This window comes from Thamnophis elegans, chromosome 12, assembly GCF_009769535.1.
Source record: "Thamnophis elegans isolate rThaEle1 chromosome 12, rThaEle1.pri, whole genome shotgun sequence".
Classification (NCBI taxonomy): Eukaryota; Metazoa; Chordata; class Lepidosauria; order Squamata; family Colubridae; genus Thamnophis; species Thamnophis elegans.
This window is the reverse complement of record NC_045552.1, coordinates 3,195,490-3,210,618: the sequence shown is the minus strand read 5'-3', so window position 1 is coordinate 3,210,618 and position 15,129 is coordinate 3,195,490. Positions and strand designations below refer to the sequence as shown.

Genomic DNA, 15,129 nt, shown 5'->3' with positions numbered 1-15,129 from the left:
CTTCAAGTCCCAGAATTCCTTTGAGACTTGTAGACTTCAAGTCCCAGAATTCCTTTGAGACTTGTAGACTTCAAGTCCCAGAATTCCTTTTGAGACTCGTAGACTTCAAGTCCCAGAATTCCTTTGAGATTTGTAGACTTCAAGTCCCAGAATTCCTTTGAGATTTGTAGACTTCAAGTCCCAGAATTCCTTTTGAGACTTGCAGACTTCAAGTCCCAGAATTCCTTTGAGACTTGTAGACTTCAAGTCCCAGAATTCCTTTGAGACTGGTAGACTTCAAGTCCCAGAATTCCTTTTGAGACTTGTAGACTTCAAGTCCCAAAATTCCTTTGAGGCTCGTGGACTTCAAGTCCCAGAATTCCTTTGAAACTCGTGGACTTCAACTCCCAGAATTCCTTTGAGACTTGTAGACTTCAAGTCCCAGAATTCCGCAAAATTCTGCAAACGCTAAACTGTCAGTAATGCCAGCAGCAACCCACCTCTGCGTCACACTATAAAAAAAGATGTTGAGACTCTAAAAAGAGTGCAGAGAAGAGCAACTAGGATGATTAGAGGGATGGAGGTTAAAATATACGATGAATAGTTGCAGGAACTGGGCCTGGCTAGTCTAGTGAGGAGAAGGACCAGGGGAGACAGGATAGCAGCCTTCCAATATCTCAGGGGCTGCTACAGAGAGGAGAAAGAGGTCAAGCTATTCTCCAAGGCACCCAAAAGCCATACAAGGAATAATGGATGGAAACTGATCAAGGAGAGATTCAACCTGGAAATAAGGAGGAATTTCCTGACCATAAGAGAAATCAAGCCATGGAACAGAAGTTGCATTTGGGAGTTGTGGGAGCTTCATCCCTGGAAGCTTTCAAGAAGAGACTGGACTGCCATCTGCTCCAAACTTGATTGCAGGAAATACGACTTCAGCAACACAGTTGTCAACACCTGGAAGGCACCTCCTGATACTGTGGGTTGTTTTTTTTCTCCAAACCCCCAAAACTTTAACCTTAGACTGTCTACTGTCGGTCTTACCCCGTTCCTAAGAGGTCTTTAAGGGGCGCGCATAAGCACACCAGCATGTCTACCGTCCCTGTCCTAATATTCCCTTGTATTCATATCCATTTCATGTATTCACAATCACGTCTGCGCTTATATCTGTTATCTAAGGCAGTGTTTCTCAACCTTGGCAACTTGAAGATGTCTGGACTTCAAGTCCCAGAGTTCCCCAGCCAGCATTCGCTGGCTGGGGAATTCTGGGACTTGAAGTCCAGACATCTTCAAGTTGCCAAGGTTGAGAAACACTGATCTAAGGCATGCTTGATGAAATAAATAAATACATTCAATAAATCTGTCCGAAATGGGTGCAGGGTCTCCTGCTTTGGGCGGAGGGTTGGACTAGATGACCTGCAAGGTCCCTTCCAACTCTTGTTATTCTATTCTATACTCTCCCCGGTCTGTTTAAAAAACAAAAACAAAAACCCAGAGCTGACTTTTGTTTAGACAGAGCAAAGAGGGGGGAAAAAAAGAAAGAGAAAAACAGCCAGCAAGACGTGTTTTGGTGCAGTTCCTTCCCCTTTCGCCCCAACCTGGATACCCCCTTCCTGTCCCATGAAGCAGATTTTTCCATGGACTGGAGGACTCTTGGCTCCCTCCCTCCCTCCGTCGGATCTAAACAAGCTTCCCGCTGGAGCCGAGCCACCAACCCCCCCCCCCCCCCCGTTCCCTGTCGGCCTCTTGGCAGCTGAGGTTCAGAGGGCCCGTTTTACAGCACCAAAAAAGGAAGCCGACTCCTTCCATAGGAAAGTTTGAGCCAAGGGCCTCATTGTTCCGACCGATGAAAGAAAAACTCATAAAGATGGGAGATCTAAATAAGGGGGAGGGGGGGAAGGGGAAGGGGTTGGCCAGGCAGCCTTATCTCGCTCCACCAAAAGGATTCTCGGCCCGAAAGGGAAGACGAGGTCCGTAGAGGTCACCTAAATCATGGCATGTGTTTGGCTCCAGAGGAAAGAAACTGAATTCTTCGCCTTGGCAAGATTTGAGACGCAGAAACTCTCTGGAAATGAAGGAGAAACTTCCGAAGAGGGAGGGCAATCGACCCGGCGCGATGGCTTGCCTTCAGAAGTTGTGGGAGCTCCAACGGTGGAGGTTTTGAAGAAGACTGTGGCCAGTTTAGAGAAAAGAAGGAGTAGGGGGGGGGGATGATACAGTGGTGGGTTCTGGATCGCGGCACAACTGGTACGGTGCAACGGGGCCCCGGCCTCCACCCCATGACCACATAAAGAGGGACAAGTACTGGAAGAAGGAAGAATTGCCTACTATTCAAGAATGGACGTTAAAAGTAACAAACGTTACTTTAAAACTAAGATATGTGAAGTATATTGATATGGAAGCATAAATACCATCAACATAGAATGGAGTTTGCTCAGAAGCTGAAATACACCAATGAGAGGAAGAGTGGGAAACAGAGGAGAGAAGAAAGATAGGAAGAGAGGGATAGGAGAGAGGGTGAGGGGGGAAGATGAGGAGGTTAAGGAGGAGTGGAATGAAGAGAGAGGAGAAGGAGAAAGGAAGGGGAAGTAAAGTAGAAAAATGATGGAAGGAAGACAGGATGTAGAAGAGTCAGAAGTAGAGGAGAGAAGAAGATAGGAAGAGAGGGATAGGAGAGAGGGTGAAGGGGGAAGATGAGGTGTATAAGGAGGAGTGGTAAGGGGAGAGAGTAGAAGGAGAAAGGAAGGGGAAGTAGAGTAGAAAATGATGGAGGGAAGACAGGATGTAGAAGAGTCGGAAGTAGAGGAGAGAAGAAGATAGGAAGAGAGGGATAGGAGAGAGGGTGAAGGGGGAAGATGAGGTGTATAAGGAGGAGTGGTAAGGGGAGAGAGTAGAAGGAGAAAGGAAGGGGAAGTAGAGTAGAAAATGATGGAGGGAAGACAGGATGTAGAAGAGTCGGAAGTAGAGGAGAGAAGAAGATAGGAAGAGAGGGATAGGAGAGAGGGTGAAGGGGAAGATGAGGTGTATGAGGAGGAGTGGTAAGGGGAGAGAGTAGAAGGAGAAAGGAAGGGGAAGTAGAGTAGTATGGAAGCAGAAATACACCAATGAGAGGAAGAGTGGGAAACAGAAAGGAGAAGAAAGATAGGAAGAGAGGGATAGGAGAGAGGGTAAGGGGGGGGAGATGAGGAGGATAAGGAGGAGTGGAATGAAGAGAGAGGAGAAGGAGAAAGGAAGGAGAAGTAGAGTAGAAAAGGATGATGGAGGGAAGAAAGGAGGTAGGAGAGAGGGAGAAGAAAGAGGTGTATGGAGAGCAGAAGAGCTAATAATGGGTTTTTATCTTTCTGGGCATTGATGACGAGAGGAACTGATGTAATTACTACTTAATACAATAGGATATTGGCTATGTAATAGTATACATGTGATTATATGTTATGAAACTGGAAAATAAAAAAAGTATATTTCAAAAAAATTTAAAAAAACAAAAAAACAAAAACAAAAAAAATTAAAAAAAGTAAAAAACTTAGCAGAGATGGCTAAAATATCAGCATACCTTAAGGACCACTCAGACGAGAAATACAAGTTGGAATGGGGAAGATGGATTGATTACATTCAAAATAAATATGGGACTAAGAAATTTCAGTTAGCTTATGAATGAATGAGCAAGGAATGTCAAATCTTATCCAAAGTTAGCTTTACAAAAGGGGAGTTGAAGCACAAGTGAAGGGACGATGCTAAAGTTAGTTGGTTTACTTTAGTGTATGATTGCTAAATGTTTATACCCTGTATTTGCTCTGGGGGGTTGGGGTGGGAGGGGATGTGGGATTGGGGGGGGAAGGGGAAAGGTATATAATTGTAAAACTTATTAAAACTTTTAATAAAAAAAAAGAGACAAGATTGGAGACTCCTGTAAAATCTACTCCAGGAGATCCTGTTAACAGGAAATCAGGAGTGAGAAAATGAAGGACTAAGGGTGACATCATAGCATTGCTCCGATATTTGAGGGGTTGCCACAAAGAGGAGGTGGGGAGGGTCAGCCTATTCTCCAAAGCACCAGAGGGCAGGACGAGAAGCAACGGGTGGAAACTAATCAAAGAGAGAAGCAACTTAGAACTAAGGAGGAATTTGGTAGAAAACAACGACTCAACGGAACAGCTTGCTTCCAGAAATCGTGGGTGCGCTCCATCGGGCGTTAAAGAGGAGCCTGGACAAGGCACTTGTCTCAAATTGTATGGGGGTCTCTGAGGCTGGACTAGATGACCTCCAAGGTCCCTTCGAGCTCTGTTCCGATTGATTGATTGATTGATTGGTTGAGAGGTTAAAGGAACCGCTCTGGGTGTGTGTGTTGTCCCCTTACTGCTCAAAAGATAAACCCAGCTTAACTCATTCTGCTGGAACCCAGAGGGGAGGAAAAGGCGCTTAGGGATGAAAATGATAGTTTCCAAGAAGGTTGGAGCTGGGCTTTGAGTAAATCAACATTTCTGGACCAGGAGACCCTGCCGGAAATGGAAAGTACGGTCACTGAACCTTTGTCGTCGTTTCCTTTCGACTTTTAAAAATGTGTACGCAAATCTCTTAAGTACGCAAGGATATTGTTTTAACATTCCTTGCAAGTGGCACGTTTCCAAAGGAACTTTCGGGCTTGTTCGGCATCAGAATTCGCATTGCCCACACTCAAGGGGGGGCTAACCCACACCAATGCCAGTCCTCCGGGGGCAGAAAGTTTTTAGGCTCGGTTCAAGCTGCACGAAGCAGAAAGATTTGGGGGGAATCGTACGCTGGATCGTACGCTGGAAAATGCTTGTTTTTTTTTTACATTTTCTTCCCTCATATAAGAGGAAGAGGAGGGGCAAAATGGGCAAAATACAGATAGTCCTTGACTCATGACCAGAATTGAGCCCAACATTTCAGTGGCTGGCTGTTGTTAAGTGAGTTTGGTCCCAGTTTGAGCCGCGGCGGCGCAGTGGTTAGAGTGGGGTACTGCAGGCTACTTTCTGCTGATCGCTGGCTGCTGGCCGTTTGGCAGATCGAAGCCCACCAGGCTCAAGGTTGACTCAGCCTTCCATCTTTGCCACCCTCGCTAAGTGAACCGCTGCAGTTGTTAAGTGGGTGACACGGTCGTTAAGTGAATCTGGCTTCCCCTATTGACAGAAGGGTCGGAAAAAGGAATCATGTGACCCACCCCGCCCGGTTCCCTGCAACTGTCATAAATATGAGTCATTTGCCAAGCTTCCGAATTTTGACGATCACGTGACCAGGTGCAACGGTCGTAAGTGTGAAAAATGGTCATATAAGTCACTTTTCTTCAGTGCTGTTGTAACTTCAGTCACTAAACCAGTGTTTCTCAACCTTGGCCACTTGAAGATGTCCGGATTTCAATTCCCAGAATTCCCCAGCCAGCATTCGCTGGCTGGGGAATTCTGGGAGTTGAAGTCCAGACATCTTCAAGTGGCCAATGTTGAGAAACACTGCACTAAACGAATGATAGAAAGTTTTCTGTAATGTTTCGAAATGGAGGAAAAATACTTAGTCTTAAAGAAAAAAACTCCTCCCACGAGATGAAAATATTTAGGGGCAAAAAAGAAAAAACAGAACATACAGGAATTGTATGTAAGAGTAGAACTTTGTGCCACAATTTATCAACAAAGACTGGCCAAGCGCATCAGGACTGGCTGAGGCCAGTTACAAGGTTTATAATAGGACACAGCTGGTTTATAAAAAGACAGAGGTGAATTTAAAAAAAAAGAAAAAGAATGGCAAGGCCAACTATGAAGAAATGACGGGGCCAAACAGATTCCTCCTGATTTCTGCAACGCTGACATTTGTGCTTCAATGTCTCCCAAGTTGAAATGTGTGCACAAATGTCACTAGTGTGTGTAAGAATGACTGGGCCAAAGTCACCCTCCAGGCTTCCAAGTCTAAGATGGGACTAGAACTCATCGTCTCCTGGTGATTGGCCCAAAGTCACCCAGTCAGCTTCCATGCCTGAGAGAGACTAGAACTTACTAGTCTCCTAGTGATTGGCTCAAAGTCACCAAGTCAGCTTCCATGCCTAACATGGAACTAGAACTCACTGTCTCCTAGTGATTGGCTCAAAGTCACCCACTCAGCTTCCATGCCTAAGAAGGGACTATAACTCACTAGCCTCCTAGTGATTGGCCCAAGGTCACCTAGTCAGCTTCCATGCCTGAGAGGGACTAGAACTCACTAGTCTCCTAGTGATTGGATCAAAGTCACGCAGTCAGCTTCCATGCCTAACATGGAACTAGAACTCACTGTCTCCTAGTGATTGGCTCAGTCACCCAGTCAGCTTCCATGCCTGAGAGGGACTAGAACTCACTAGTCTCCTAGTGATTGGCTCAAAGTCACCCAGTCAGCTTCCATACCTAAGAAGGGACTATAACTCACTGCCTCCTAGTGATTGACTCAAAGTCACCCAGTCAGCTTCCATGCCTGAGAGGGACTAGAACTCACTGCCTCCTAGTGATTGGCTCAAAGTCACCCAGTCAGCTTCCATGCCTGAGAGGGACTAGAACTCACTAGTCTCCTAGTGATTGGATCAAAGTCACACGGTCAGCTTCCAAGCCTAACGTGGGACTAGAACTCCCTGTCTCTCCAGCCTTCTAGCCAGGTGTCTTCACCACGAAACCAATGCATTGTAAAAGGATGGGTCTTTATTGGGACGCCTGGGCCTGCTCCCTCAACTGATCGAACTATTCTGGATTTCCTACTTGATTTAGGAAGGAAACACTTGATGCCAAATAAGAAGCAAAGGAAGTTCCAGGCTGCAGGGTGTGTTCAGGTGATAAGCAGAGCAAAGTTGGGAAAGGCAGAAGATTAATGGATGTGTACGAAAGGTGAAACAGATCTCACCTTGCTTAGGAGAGAAGCCAGGTGGCGAATTCCTTTGCAATAGGAAACGTAATAAGAAAAACAAAAACAAAAACGAGGCTCTCATTTGCCAACAAAGGAATATACAGCAATTGTTTGGGCCCTGCCCTGCAGAAGGATGGGCGAGCACCAACCCACCGCAGAAGCCAAGTCCCAAATTCAGCAGGTAAAGCCTGAGAGATCCAGGATGTGCCCATCTGGGCACATCCTGGATCTCTCAGGCTTTACCTGTTGAATTTGAGCCGGGCATGCGGCTGCGAACACGTCAACCCCATGTCCTCAAATGGCATTAGGATTTTTTCTGCGCAGGCAAAGAGTTGGACAGAGACGACAAGGCTTGGGGCCGATGGGCGGGCGAAGGGGAATCCGGCATGTGTCGACTCGCCCAAGGGATTGGTCCTTGACTTAGGAAGCCCATGCCTGGTTCCGTCACCGTGCAGGTGAAGGAGACCATAAGCAGGGCGGTGGCAGGCAGGCCCAGGCTGGCAGACCTGTGCCAGGCCTTTGATGCTTCCTTGGCAGACAGTAAGATTTTAATCCATAGTGGGAGACGAAGGCGCGGCGAGGTGAGCAGGAAGGAATTAATTCTCTTCTACAGAGCACAGAGGGTGCAGCTCCGTGGAATCGTGCAGTAAAAATACTAGTGAGTTACTTTCTTTGTGTGAAGTATTGCATAGAAGGAGGGAGGGAGAGAGAGAGAGATGGAGAGGAGAGAGAGAGAGAGGAGAGAGAGAGATGGAGAGGAGAGAGAGAGAGAGGAGAGAGAGAGATGGAGAGGAGAGACAGAGAGAGAGGAGAGAGACAGAGGAGAGAGAGATGGAGAGGAGAGAGAGATGGAGAGAGAGAGAGAGAGAGAGAGATGGAGAGAGAGAGAGGAGAGAGAGAGGAGAGAGAGATGGAGAGAGAGAGAGGAGAGAAAGAGAGGAGAGAGAGATGGAGAGGAGAGAGAGAGAGAGAGAGGAGAGATGGAGAGGAGAGAGAGATGGAGAGGAGAGATGGAGAGGAGAGATGGAGAGAAGAGAGAGATGGAGAGGAGAGAGAGAGAGAGGAGAGAGAGGAGAGAGAGAGTGGACAATCTATATCTATATCTATATCTATATCTATATCTATATCTATATCTATATCTATATCTATATCTATATCTATTATATCTATATCTATATATCTTTATCTCTATATCTCTATATCTCTATCTATCTATCTCATCTATCTATCTATCTATCTATCTATCTATCTATCTATCTATCTATCTATATTTTTATCTAATCTATCTCTCTATCTCTCTATCTCTCTATCTATCTCTCTCTCTCTAATCTCTAATCTCTATCTATCTCTATCTCTATCTCTATCTCTATATAATCTCTAATCTCTAATCTCTAATCTCTATCTATCTATCTATCTATCTATCTTTCTAATCTATCTTTCTAATCTATCTTTCTCATCTATCTATCTATCCATCTATCTATCTATCTATCTATCTATCTATCTATCTATCTATCTTTCTAACTATCTTTCTATCTATCTATCTATCTATCTATCTATCTTTCTAATCTATCTATCTATCTATCTATCTATCTATCTATCTTTCTAATCTATCTTTCTATCTATCTATCTATCTATCTATTTATCTTTTCTAATCTATCTTTCTATCTATCTATCTATCTATCTATCTTTCTAATCTATCTTTCTAATCTCTTTCTAATCTATCTATCTATCTATCTATCTATCTATCTATCTTTCTAATCTATCTTTCTAATCTATCTTTCTAATCTATCTATCTATCTATCTTTCTAATCTATCTTTCTAATCTATCTATCTATCTTTCTAATCTATCTTTCTATCTATCTATCTATCTATCTATCTATCTATCTATCTATCTATCTATCTATCTATCTATCCTGGCACCTACGGAGGACGCCTGTTTGATAGAGGAGGCTGCTCTTGAATACCAGCGAAGACAGAAGGGACTTGCCTCTTGCCAAGGAAGCCAGGGAAAACTCTCGTCTGTGAGGATGCAAATTCCTGGCAAGCAGTCCCGATAAACAAGACCGAAATGGAAGGGCGAGAGAGGGCCTTCCCTGCTTCTGGAGCCTAAGGTGGGGCACATCCAGATTCTCCGCATACTTTAGCCCGAGCTCTGGAGATAAGCGTCTCTATGGGGCTTCCTAGGAGAGGCGAGAGTGGAACACTCCAATCCCACCCAGCCCTGCCAGAGAGGGAACGTGTGGCTCCAAGGAGCGGAGGGGGGAGTAGAGGAATGTGAACCTCCGAGGGAGTGTCAGAAACATCCCATTTTGTCCTCACGGAGGGAACTAGGGTAGAATTTGTTGGCTTCGTTGCCCAGGGCAGCTTCTCCCCTGGAATCTCCTCGCAGAAAGGCAAGGCAAGAAGCAACGGAGGGAAAACTAACCAAAGAAAGAAGCACCGTGGAATTAAGGAAATGTGACAGGGTCTCTTTCAGCCTGAGCAGGGGGCTGGACTAGAAGACCTCCAAGGTCCCTTCCAACTCTGCTATTGTATTATTTAATAAAGAAATAAAAACCGATAGTGCACCAGTCAGGAATCCTCAGGCCTCAAAGCAGCCTGCTTCTATCTTTCTATCTATCTATCTATCTATCTATCTATCTATCTATCTATCTATCTATCTATCTATCTATCTGTGATCTATCTATCTATCTATCTATCTCTATCTCTATATAATCTCTAATCTCTAATCTCTATCTATCTATCTATCATCTATCATCTATCTATCTATCTATCTATCTATCTATCTATCTATCTATCTATCTATCTATCTATCTATCTCTATCTCTATCTATCATCTATCTATCTATCTATCTCTATCTCTATCTATCATCTATCTATCTATCTATCTATCTATCTGTGATCTATCTATCTATCTATCTATCTATCTATCTATCTATCTATTTATCTATCTATCTCTATTATCTGTCTACCTCCATCCATCCATCCACCCCCCACCCGCCCGCCCGTCCGCCCGTCCATCCGTCTGTCTGTCTATCTATCTGTCTGTCTGTCTATTTCTATTATCTCTCTGTCTACCTCCCTACCTCTATCTATCTATCTATCTATCTATCTATCTATCTATCTATCTATCTATCTATCTATCTATGATCTATCTATCTATCTATGATCTATCTATCTATCATCTATCTATCTATCTATCTATCTATCTATCTATCTATCTATGATCTATCTATCTATCTATCTATCTATCTGTGATCTATCTATCTATCTATCTATCTATCTATGATCTATCTATCTATCTCTCTCTATCTATCATCTATCTATCTATCTATCTATCTATCTATCTATCTATCTATCTATCTATGATCTATCTATCTATCTATCTATCTATCTATGATCTATCTATCTATCTATCTATCTATCTATCTATCTATCTATCTATCTGTGATCTATCTATCTATCTATCTATCTATCTATGATCTATCTATCTATCTCTATCTATCATCTATCTATCTATCTATCTATCTATGATCTATCTATCTATCTATCTATCTATCTATCTATGATCTATCTATCTATCTATCTATCTGTGATCTATCTATCTATCTATCTATCTATCTATCTATCTATGATCTATCTATCTATCTATCTATCTATCTATCTATCTGTGATCTATCTATCTATCTATCTATCTATCTATCTATCTATGATCTATCTATCTATCTCTATCTCTATCTATCATCTATCTATCTATCTATCTATCTATCTATCTATCTATGATCTATCTATCTATCTATCTATCTATCTATCTATGATCTATCTATCTATCTATCTATCTATCTATCTCTATCTCTATCATCTATCTATCTATCTATCTATGATCTATCTATCTATCTCTATCTCTATCTATCATCTATCTATCTATCTATCTATCTATCTATCTATCTATCTATGATCTATCTATCTATCTATCTATCTATCTATCTATCTATCTGTGATCTATCTATCTATCTATCTATCTATCTATCTATCTATCTATCTATCTATGATCTATCTATCTATCTATCTCTATCTCTATCTATCATCTATCTATCTATCTATCTATCTATCTATCTATCTATCTATGATCTATCTATCTATCTATCTATCTATCTATCTATCTATCTATCTATCTATCTATCTCTATTATCTGTCTACCTCCATCCATCCATCCATCCACCCCCCACCCGCCCGCCCGCCTGCCCGTCCGCCCGTCCGCCCGTCCATCCGTCTGTCTGTCTATCTATCTGTCTGTCTGTCTATTTCTATTATCTCTCTGTCTACCTCCCTACCTCTATCTATCTATCTATCTATCTATCTATCTATCTATCTATCTATCTATCTATCTATCTATCTATCTGGCAAGAAGCAACGGATAGAAAACTAACCAAGGAAAGAAGCAATGTGGAATTAAGGAAATGGAATGGGGTCTCTTTCAGTCTGAGCAGGGGGCTGGACTAGAAGACCTCCAAGGTCCCTTCCCACTCTTCTAATTTTAATTCTAGTTCGGATCTATGGTTCTATTCTAAGGAGAAATTTCCTGACATTGAGAACAATGAACCAGCGGAACTGCTTGACACCAGAGGTTGTGGGTGCTCCTTCACTGGAAGCTTTTAAGAAGAGAGTGGACAATCGCTTGTCTGAAATGGGGTAGGGCAGTGGTCTCCAACCTTGGCAACTTTAAGACCTGTGGACTTCAACTCCCAGAGTTCCTCAGCCAGCAAAGCATGGGGAACGGGGTTTCACGGGGACGGGGTTTCTGCCTGAGCAGGGGGTTTGACTAGAAGACCTCCAAGGTCCCTTCCAACAAGTCTAATTCTAATACTGTTTGGTTCTGTTACACTATTTGGTTCTAATACTGTTTGGTTCTCTTCTATGGCAAAACTTAACAGTGAGAACAATGAACCAGAGGAACAGTTTGCCTCTAGAAGTTGTGATTGCTCCGTCACTGGAGGCTTCGAAGAAGATGCTGGACAGCCATCTCTCTGACATGCAAAAGTGACATTCAGCGGGTGCTGACCAGTTCTGGAGAACCGGTAGTGGGAATTTTGAGGAGTTCGGAGAACCAGTAAATATCACCTCTGGCTGGCCACGCCCTGCTTCTATTCTCTGCTTCCCAAGTTCCCAGCTGATCGGGAGGGAATGGGGATTTTACAGTGTCCTTCCCCTGCCAGGCCCACCATGCCACGCCCATAGAACCGGTAGCAAAAAAAAAAATTGCTGACATGGTATAGGCCAGGCCTCCTTCTTGAGCCGAGGTGGCGCAGTGGTTAGAGTGCAGTACTGCAGGCCACTTCAGCTGACTGCTAGCTGCAGTTCGGCTGTTCAAATCTCACCGGCTCAAGGTTGACTCAGCCTTCCATCCTTCCGAGGTGGGTAAAATGAGGACCCGGATTGTTGGGGCCGATATGCTGACTCTGTAAAACCGCTTAGAGAGGGCTGAAAGCCCTATGAAGCGGTATATAAGTCTACTGCTATTGCTATTGCTATTGAGCCAGAGGTTGGACTAGAAGACCTCCAAAGGTCCCCTCCAGCTCGAGTCTGATGAATCAAAAGACCTTCACAAGCCCTGCCAGCTTATAACTTTTTTTCCCTTTTTTTTTTTAATTTCAGGGCTGCACTGGGCTTCTCATTGGTTATGCTTAGAGCAGCAGGAAAAAAAAACAAAATTGGTGAACTGAGCGGTGAGCCAGAAATGTACTTCTAAATGGTAGAAATTCTAATTAGGGCAGAAATGAAAGTAGTAGGGTTTGGAAGGTGATGGGGGCCACACCCCGCTTTTCTTCCGAAATGCCTGGAGACGTTACTGAGATCGGAGTGAGCACCCGGCCCTGAGGCTGGCCTCGTCTGCGGGGAATGTGTGCGGTTTCCACAGCCTGCTCTTTTGGCAGGCTTCCACTTTTATCCTTGCGCCTCCAGGAAGCTACCAGATGGCTGCAGAGGATGGAAAGAAACAGTAATAGAGACACCAGCTTGTTCCAACCGCCTGGAATTTTGGATTTATGGAGGTTCTCAGCTATCCAGGTCATGGTTTTTTTTTCCAAGAGGCAAAACTGGACTTTTTGTTTTTCTTCACCCTGAGCCGAAGAAGCTTCTGGGATGAGAAGCGAAACCTCTTCAAAGAAAAACCAGAAAGTCCCGTTGCCTCTTGAAAGAACAGCACCTTTGGGTCTTTTTAGATGTGTTAAGCTACGGTTCCCAGCAGTCGCAGCCAACTTTGGGAAGGCGGATGGGAGCTCTGCTCAACAATAGCAATAGCAGTTAGACTTATATACCGCTTCATAGGGTTTTCAACCCTCCCTAAGCGGTTTACAGAGTCAGCATATCGCCCCCACAGTCTGGGTCCTCATTTCACCCACCTCGGAAGGATGGAAGGCTGAGTCAACCTTGAGCCAGTGAGATTTGAACCGCCGAACTGCAGATAGCAGTCAGCTGAAGTGGCCTGCAGTGCTGCACTCTAACCACTGCACCACCTCGGCTCCAACAATGGTTGGAGCAGAGGGGATGGGATGGAAATGGAACACGCAAACATGAAAATGAGACACAAAGGCACTCTTAGCCGTCATGTCTGTCCTTGGAGACTCTGGAAAGAGTGCAGAGAAGAGCAAGAAAGAGGATTAGGGGACTGGAGGCTAAAACATAGGAAGAACGGTTGCAGGAACTGGGTACCACCCATAAAGCCCTTCATGGCAGTGGATCTGTGTACTTGAGAGACCGCCTCCTGCCAATTACCTCCTTGCGACCTATTCGATCGCACAGATTAGGCTTCCTCCGAGTTCCATCTGCCAGTCAGTGTCGACTGGCGACTACGTGGAGGAGACCCTTTTCAGTAGTAGCTCCGACCCTCTGGAACGATCTCCCCATGGAGGTTCGTACCCTCACCACCCTCCAGACCTTCCGCACAGCCCTCAAGACCTGGCTATCCCGTCAGGCCTGGGGATAAAGATCGTAATCTGCCCCCACCTGAATGATGAATGTTGTGTTTTATTCTTACTTGCACTGTTTTTATGTTTATTGTTTTATTGTCTTGTATCCCCTTCCCTATAAATTGTAAGCCGCCCTGAGTCCCCTCAGGGAAAAGGGCAGCCTATAAATAATAATAAACTCAAACTCAAACTATGTCTAGTTTAATGGAAAGAAGGACCAGGGGAGACATGATAGCAGTCTTCCAATATCTCAGGGGTTGCCCCAAAGAAGAGGGAGTCAAGCTATTCTCCAAGGCACCTGAGGGCAGAACAAGAAGCAATGGGGGGAAACTAATCAAGGAGAGAAGCAACTTAGAACTAAGGAGAACTTTCCTGACAGTGAGAAGAATTAATCAGTGGAACAGAAGTTGCCTCCAGAAGTTCTGAATGCCCCAACACTGGAAGTCTTTAAGAAGATGTTGGATAGCCATCTGTCTGAAGTGGTGTAGGGTTTCCTGCCTAGGCAGGGGGTTGGACTAGAGGACCTCCAAGGTCCCTTCCAACTCTGTTATTCTAACTTTTATCTTTGCCAACCATTCCTGGTACCCTCCCCAGTCTCTACACAGTTTCCCCCCATCTATTGATAAACCTCCTTCTGTCACCTATATTTTAATGTATTTCCTGCCTTTATTATATTTATAAAAATTCCAAGGCGGTGAACACATACAATGCTCTTTCCTCCTCTTATTTCCCCACCCTGTGAGGTCATTGGACGGAGAGAGAGTGATTGGCTCAAAGTTGCTCAGCTAGATTTTGTGACTAAGGTGGAAGTAATACTCACTATCTCTCAGTGATTGGCCCAAAGTCATCCAATTGCTTTCATGCCTAAGCTGGGAATAGAACTCCCTGGCTCCTGGTGATTGGCCCAAAGTCATCCAATTGCTTTCATGTCTATGGTGGGACTAGAACTCCCTGGCTCCTGGTGATTGGCCCAAAGTCACCGAGCCAGCTTTCATGTCTATGGTGGGACTAGAACTCCCTGGCTCCTGGTGATTGGCCCAAAGTCACCCAACTGGCTTTCATGCCTAAGGTGGGACTAGAACTCCCTGTCTTCTAGCTTCTAGCCTGGTGCCTTCACCACTAGACCTCTGTCCTAAGTGCTCTTGTAAACCTATATCCACTATTTGTTTCTGATTTTTCTCAGATGACTGTTTGGGTAATTCACAAACCCAGGAGATACTTAAAAGAATACTTTTAAGTATTCTTCTTGCCATCCTTGGCGTACGACCCGTGTAAAAGACGTTTAACATCCCAACACAGCTACAACACTGTA

At 44.3% G+C, this 15,129-nt stretch overlaps 1 protein-coding gene across 1 annotated transcript in view; it reads right to left on the bottom strand.

The window, feature by feature from the left end:
- Positions 1 to 15,129, bottom strand: part of EHD2 (EH domain containing 2) — a 41,973-nt gene that overhangs the window by 13,378 nt on the left and 13,466 nt on the right. The window lies entirely within an intron of this gene.